Raw genomic sequence first — 7,945 nt, 5'->3', positions numbered from 1 at the left:
TTGTCTTAGTCGTGCGTCAAATGCAACGTACAGTAGATATATTCCCATCCATTTAGATTGAATATGGTATTGATGACGTAAACAATAATAACGATAACTCCAGAGAAATTATGTGAAAGGTGAGGACTAGATTAGGACTGGATTAAAGCTGATTCTGGTTTCCAACTTGGCCCCAGGTGTGTCTGTTAAAACAGACAGAGACAACTTCTCTCTAGCTAAGTTTCCATCCACTTGTCAATTGAACGACAGTATCTGAAGTTCAGTAAAAAAACAAACTCATGCGAATAAAGCTGGTGGAAGTGCTGATGCTTCATTAAGACCAACGTGCAAACTAGCTAACAGGTGAAGAACCATAGACCGTTAATATGAATGGACAGAGCACGTGTGACGTCACCCATTGGTTTGTGGAGATCAGAAATGAGTCGTCGAGTTTGCGTTTATGGGCGCAGCCATCTTGGTTGCGGATGTGACGATTTTAGAGAAGAGGGCGGAGTGAGAGAGGAGCCACCGACCGGTGGGCGGGATATACAGTCTATGGGCGGAATCTGACTGACGTTAGCTGAGAGTTAGCAACGCTGCTCTACCGTTACCTTAGCTAACCACTTTCACCACCAATGTGGTTGCAACTGCAGCTGAATAATTCAAGGTAAGATTTAGCTTCACTAGGTTTTAAGTATATCTTTGTCCCATATAGTCTATGGTTATATAACATATAAGAGTCACATTGCAAAGTAAACGTATCTGAAGTTACCATGTAAATTGTCTGTAACGTTAGCTTGCCGCTTAACTAGCTATGGTAAAACATGCTAACGTTAATTTTTTAATTGAAGTTTACTTCTCGTAGTTTAAACGTAGTGTCAGCGAAATGCTAAACGGCAATTGTCAATGCTTTCATTATGTAACGCTATTAGCACATGTATAACCAAGTTTCTTATAACGTTTGGCTAACTGTAATAACCATAATGCACCAATAATGTGCTACTGTTTGCCCTGTCAGTCTATAGTTGGGGCATTTAACCTTGACATGCTGTTAAGAGCTAATGTTAGCAGAAATAAGCTTATTTAACTAAGTTACAGTTACACTAAAGAACAATGGACTGTTGTTGATTCATGTGTATTCTCCTGGATAATTAATGAAGTACAGTTACATGCTAGTGTGCATAGATATTTAACTATGAGGGGCTCAAATGGAAATTGATGATTCTTTCATTCTTTTAGAAATGAGTGCTGAGAGCCACGATGGCATGTTCAACCCCCCAAATGCCCCAGAAATAAGCAATAGTATTAGTTAATTTCTTTTACTATATATTGTATAACATTAAACTTTAATCAGACTTTTACAACTAAGCCAAGGTAATAAAGCATTTCAAATAGTGTGTAATTCAGAGTGCTGTTCATTAACCTTTTTCTCTATAGCTTAAAATATTTGCTTGGCTGGTCTGTGGTGGAAGAGACTTCTCCCTTTCTTTTACCAGCCCCTACAAGGAAGAGCTGTCCCGGACGTCCTCCTTATTCACTGTGGCGGGAATGACCTGAGAGATGTCAAGGGCGTCAACCTTGTCGCAGGGATGGAGGACGACCTGCAGCACCTCCACCTGCAGTATCCAGGCATGATAGCACAAGTGCTGTAAGAGTTAAATGTTAAGCTGTATTTTTATATTGGGATTTGTAATGTCACCATTTCTACTGTAATTAACAGTGTGACAGAGATTCAACGACCTCTTTATTATGCAGACATGTCTTGTGACAGTTAAGTTTGCCTTTACCTTAACCCACAGCAGTGTTTTATGTGTGGAATTTACTCTTGTAAAAGGTGAACTACATTATTTAATTCAATATTTTAAAATCTTTAGTGTTTGGTTAATGTATTTTTTTTAAAGTTGATGCCCATTTCAATGTGAAATAAAGGTCCTTCTAAAGCTACATTTGTTGTTTTTCTGAAGTAACTATAATAAGAACATCCAGCATTGTAGTCATACAAGAAGACATTGATAATTTTATAGAATTTGTAATTGATAAAAAGTGTCTTTCTATTTTGGCTTTAATACACATAAATGTTACCATACTTGCTTTTCTTGTGTATTTTGAACATTTTTAGTAGGTAATTGAAAGTGCCCTAGGTGCTGTTTAATCTGTGCAGGGCTATTGTAAAATCATAGCGTATGATCACAAATTGCAAAGGAGAATTAAACAACTTATTAAATGTCAGTAACTGATTAAATCAAATCAGGTACATTTGATTTAATCATTAGTTACTGACATTTTTAAAGTATGAAAACTAAAAACCATACAAGGACATGCAATGTAAATATTTAATTCTAACAGTACATAAATACATAAAATATACAAGACCCTTTATGTGAAATTACCAAACATACTTTCACTTGTGACTGCTAGAGTATATTCATTATTTTATTCCAGTTTAATATTTATAAAAGTTTTAATCCACAAAACTACTTAATGTTACTACTATCACCTCTCAAACTACAGCAGAAACTAAGTCAACCACAAGAAATTGAACCTTGAAGTGCCAAAAGTTGGTCTGTCCTTTCAGCAGAAGAAGCTGAACCAAAAATGATTTTCTGGCATTTTTACAATCAGAACACATTTGAGAACTTTGGATGTGGTCAACGCTCTGGTTTCCACATCCAGATGAAATGGCACTAAATACGCCGCTCTACACAACAGGTCTTCCTTCTGGAGGCTCTATACAACAGGTCTTCCTTCTGGAGGCTCTATACAACAGGTCTTCCTTCTGGAGGCTCTATACAACAGGTCTTCCTTCTGGAGGCTCTGCTCATTCAGTTTTCAGTGTGGATACCTTTGTAGTTCCAGTAAAAGACATACATGTAGTTAAGGCATGGTAGATCACAATTAATTATATTAATATATGAGCTAATTTATGAGACACACACTAAATTATTTATTTAAATTAATAATACCTGCTTGTCTCTAAAAAACTGATCTTCCTCAAAGTGTGAACTGCAGACGTGACTTTTCGTGGTTCCATTTGCTGGTCTCTCTCTCCTCATGTTCACCAACCATTGCTTCAGCCTGGCCTCATCAAAAGGAAGTCTGTTTGGAAATAAATTCATGTTGTGCATTTAGAACTCACATCCAAGGTGTATATACTATCAATTACACTAACAAGGCACCACATCTGATGTATGCATCTGTAATGAAAATGATTGATATGTATATTTAATAGATTAATATAATGTCATACCCCAACGTAACTTTACAATAATGTCTAATTGTTTCATGTGCGCCATTTTATCGCTAACAATCTGACCCACTCCCCCCACGGAGACCTCCGTCTCCAAGTCAACGCGCTCCCTCCCGCAGCTTAGTCCGTGTGGTGATGGTGATGCTGGGTGGCTGCTGCCGCGGCGAGGGTAACAGGGTGCCTGTAACCTCTCGCCCAGAGATCCGCAGCCCCGACTGGGGTGGGGTGTGGCAGGCCTCGCCATGACCGTCTTTCGCCCGCCTCCGGGTAACGTTGCCCAAACTTTCGGGATACATATATTTGACTCAAAAGCAGGTCTACGTTTGACGTACAAATCCGCCACACGAAGATATGAGGGGTTATGTCTGAATCACACGCTGTTCCACGATGATCTTACCCCGTGCTAATAGGGTTATGAATTTGCAATATAACGCTAGCTACATCAGGCTTTGATTTTAAGCTAACGTTACCATTACATGGCATCGATTAGCACTCATACCCCCTATTACAGATCAACAGATCACAGGCGCGATCGTTGGCGAGATCGGTGCATACCTACTGTATTCGACTGTAACATTAAATATTTTAATACGTTTATACATAGACTGTATGCGTTTATACGGTCTGCATAGCCTTATTAGTTAGCCCGCTAGCTTGCTTAGCAAGGTGCAATCTAGAAGCTAGCTAACTGATATAATTGAGATGCTAACGTTGGCTAACGAAAAACTGTATTAAAACAAATATATTTTACTTACCGGAAAAACTGAACTGCCGATTCCTTTGAGTGTCTTGCCGTGCAACCCAACGCTGAACAAGACATTTGTTGCGAATTCCACTTGGAGGGTCCAAACGTCGGGACTCAAGTAGCTAAGGAATCACTCTAGCTTTGATTATGTATACCAAACGATTTATTAATAAAAACAGAGCAATGCATTCCGGACAATAAATACGTGCACGGGTCTCAATGGAACATGACTAGCTCAGAGGTTTCACAAAAAGGCTCCGTAACAGTGGCCTGCAACGGTTTATAAAGCCGCCTTTAAGGGAGTCCTATTGGTTAAAAGCGTCACAAGGCGGGTCATATCGCCATAGCAACTGTATTTCTATTGGCTGGGTGGGCGCGACTTCCTGTTTACATTACTGTGTGGGTGTGTGCGTGTGTTTGGGGTTTGTTTTCCTGTGGGAATTCCTTTGTTCCCCTCCATTTTGAGTGAGCACGTGGCTTTCTGGCCTTCCTGCATCCGGTTCTCTTGTAAATGTAATGTCTTGCCAACAGGGTATCGCCCCCACCTGGATGCCAAGCAACAGTACATTTTCTCCTTCATTCAACGTCTGATATGAGTTTTGTTTCATTAACTTATGCATAAGTTCATTCACAGTGTCTAAATATGATAACAATACCTGAGTACAATTTCTCACAATAATTAACAATACCTGAGTATAGCTTCCCACAGATCCCCTATATCTGAATATAATTTCCCACAAATCCCCCTTTTTACACCTACTAGGTGTAAATCCTACTGTAAACAAGGAACTGTGTGGAAAACCTTTTAGAATTCATTTTAGTATAAAAACGTGCAGCAAAAGTTTAATATGGTAAAAAACGTATATCCCCCTTTTCACACCTGCAAAGGTGTGAATCCTAACTCTCAATGTTGCCCTATTGGACACCTGGTCCCCCCTGGTCTTATTCACAAAGGGTGGGGTCTCTTGGTCACAGTGGTGTGTGTGTGTGCCTATTCGCTTACAATATACAAGATAATAATCCTCCATCTCTTCACCTTCTGGTATCATCTTACTCTCCCTACTGTAAACATACAACACACACGCACACACATATGAACTGATACAAATCAACCAGGTTGCAGTCTCTCAATTGGAATGTGGCTGAGGGTTTATGACTCTCATTTCAGGAAAGATCAGTGGGGGTGAAACTCTATCAACATAGTCCAATCAACATTGTATTGTTTTAGCCTAGACTAAAACCCCAGGGACAAGAGACAGGGGACCACCTTTGTGACGTACCAGGAAGCTCCTTTCCATATGTTAATTGCCAGCAAAACAAAGAAACAACAACAACAGAAAAGCTACTGTCTTGACTAAAACGTGCATCCCCACCCCTAAGGGAAAACAAAAGTTTGAGTGAAAGAAAAGAAATAAACCCAATACAAATCATGAAAAACAAAATTCAGAATGAATATAAATGCAATGAACTAAAAATGTGGAAACCCTCTTATTTATCATTTCAAGTCAAAAAACAATCCAATTGAGTCAAAATTCCCAATAGGCTATGCATCTACTAATGTATCCATTTAAAACCCCAATAAGCTTTAATCTGGTACCTCTGGTACATTATCTTGTAATGTCAAATTGCTTTAAGGCAGCTCAATTAATTTTCCCACCACTTTTCAGTTGACTTTATTTGAAGGCTTAATTTGACTTGAAATGAGCTTTCATCAATTCATTCAGACACAACATTACTCAAAACACCAAACCAAAAGAATAAAAGAAACAGATGAATCCTAAATAAAAATGCACTTATCAATTTAAACATTTGAGAACATCACACAATGCTAAATCATGATTCTTTGATGACCGCCTGAACATTCACTCTTAAGACTGAGTGGATCTGCATTGATTTAATCTGTCTGCATCAAGGTGTGAAACCCCCAGTCCCTCCTTTTCAGTCCTTCTTTAACACAGGAGACAATGAGTGAGGTTTTGAAAGAGCAAATTAACACTTAAACAGGGAACAGGAAAAAAGGATGTTTAAGTTAAACCAGACTAATTTAGGAAAACACCAAACATGAAATAGATGTAATCGACTGAAACTAATTATTTCAAATGTGAAATGTTTGACAAATTTGTATACAGTTCTAACTGCTCATTATGCATTTTCTGAGGCTGGTCTAAGCTTTCGCAACACCACCTTTATGGAAATCCTATTCAGTAAGCACAATGAAATGACAAGCATGGAGTTTACACTCCCCCTTTTTTATCTCACTCTGTGAGATTACCACCTAATTGTTTACTCATCCTGTGAATAGATCAATGTCTACATTAAATCACAGTACTTTGCAATACCGGATCTATTTCCTACCAAATCATCTTTTAACACTTCATTGAAAATGTGAGGATTATGTTTAATCCATCTGTATTAACCTATTATTAACCGATCTTGCTTGAAACTATAACAGGAATTTAATGAAAATGTTACAAAATTTATAAGGCCCTACAAAATGTAATTTCCCTACCAGACATGAGACATGTCTTAACCCTTTAAACATGTCTGTTTACATGAACTTTACCTAATTTGTAGAGTATAAGTTGTTGTTCCAGTATTTTATGTGTGTTGTTTTTAGATTGCGAGTCTGTAAGTGACAACCTGCCCTTCACTTGTGCATCCGAAGTACCAGAACCAGGACGGTCTCTTGCTCCCCCCTTCTCCTTCTTAATCCATCTGCTGCTCGTTGGTCTGTATCTCCAGATAAGATCAAGTATCTTTGTCTTATGATGTAGCAGATCTCCGGGTCACATGGTTGACCCCTCCAGAGCCCTCTCACCTCGGCGTCAGCAAAGCCCCCACCAGAGCATGTGGACCCCACTCCTTGCTCTGCGGTCCAGCACAGCACACTTACAGATGTTTGCAATTATTATCAAACATTTAGCCCTGGTCCACTTTCAAGTCACTTTGGGCCAATAATCGCAACCAGACCCTGACCCATTGTGGTCTCTAGCTGTGCGGTGGTCTGAGGTGCTGTGATGGTTGTTGTTGGTCTTCTGGTCCAGTTTGTCTCTGATCCTGCAGCTGGAGGAGCGAGATGGACCTGGTTCTGACACACGAGGCACTGTGTGGCACAAAACAGAACTCCAAAAAGCATTATCTTTTCTTTTATCAATACTCATTTAGTGTATGTCACTCATGTCACTCAAATAACATTTCTTTCCCTCTTGCTGGTTTAACTCTATAAATCCCCAAACATTCTAAAGAGAAACTAGTTTTGGCACTTATCTCCTCCAAGCTTCAGTTTACATTATGGGTTATGTTTTCTGCACAAATATTTAAAACAAAATCGTAGAGTCGTTTGATATCCTTAATGCTATGGACACTTTGTATTTGTTACTATCCCTTTTTAGTCATATCTCCTACAGAATTCCTATTCCTAATTATGTAATAGTTTTAGCCATTAAGACACTGTCTTGCGTCTTGATCTTAAAAGCAACAAAACAAAAAGTTCAAAAAGAAAAGAATCACCAAATAAAATATTTCCACATCAACTCAATAGTTTAAACAGTTTGTCATGTAAAAACTCAAAATACAAACAAAATCCACAAACAAAATTAAGCTTCACTAAAAGCTCATTTTAACACCACATCAAAATACACATAGAATGGAATCCTATATCAGCCTAGACTGGTTTCAATCTTATCTCAACCAATAACTTGATGACTTATAACAAAAAGAATGTTTCCCCAATTTTCTATTTTTAAGTTGCAACAAAAATTTGAACTAATCATGTGTAATGTGTTCTTTATGACCTGTTGTCCTAGTAACAGTAGAACCAACTTTATCACCTAGTGGTTCAATCTATCCAATTTGTTACCTGATATGAGAACATATCTCATTATACTGTGTAATTTATGATCAAAATCTTCACTTAGCTGCAAGTCTACTGGAACCTCTCTTTACTTTGTGCATACCTCTTTTTTATCTTAACC

The 7,945-nt window shown here is 38.4% G+C and overlaps 1 long non-coding RNA gene across 1 annotated transcript; it reads right to left on the bottom strand.

The window, feature by feature from the left end:
• Window positions 1–1,993: 1,993 nt before the first annotated feature.
• LOC116674594 (uncharacterized) lies at window positions 1,994–4,047 on the bottom strand. Its single transcript, XR_004328133.1, has 3 exons — window positions 3,982–4,047; window positions 2,943–3,075; window positions 1,994–2,821 (listed from the first exon to the last, which is right to left on the bottom strand). It is a non-coding gene; the product is annotated as an uncharacterized LOC116674594 (long non-coding RNA).
• Window positions 4,048–7,945: the final 3,898 nt, after the last annotated feature.

This window comes from Etheostoma spectabile, unplaced genomic scaffold (genome assembly GCF_008692095.1).
Source record: "Etheostoma spectabile isolate EspeVRDwgs_2016 unplaced genomic scaffold, UIUC_Espe_1.0 scaffold00000799, whole genome shotgun sequence".
Taxonomy (NCBI): Eukaryota; Metazoa; Chordata; class Actinopteri; order Perciformes; family Percidae; genus Etheostoma; species Etheostoma spectabile.
Note: the sequence above shows the minus strand (reverse complement) of the source record. Positions and strands in the feature narration are given on the sequence as shown.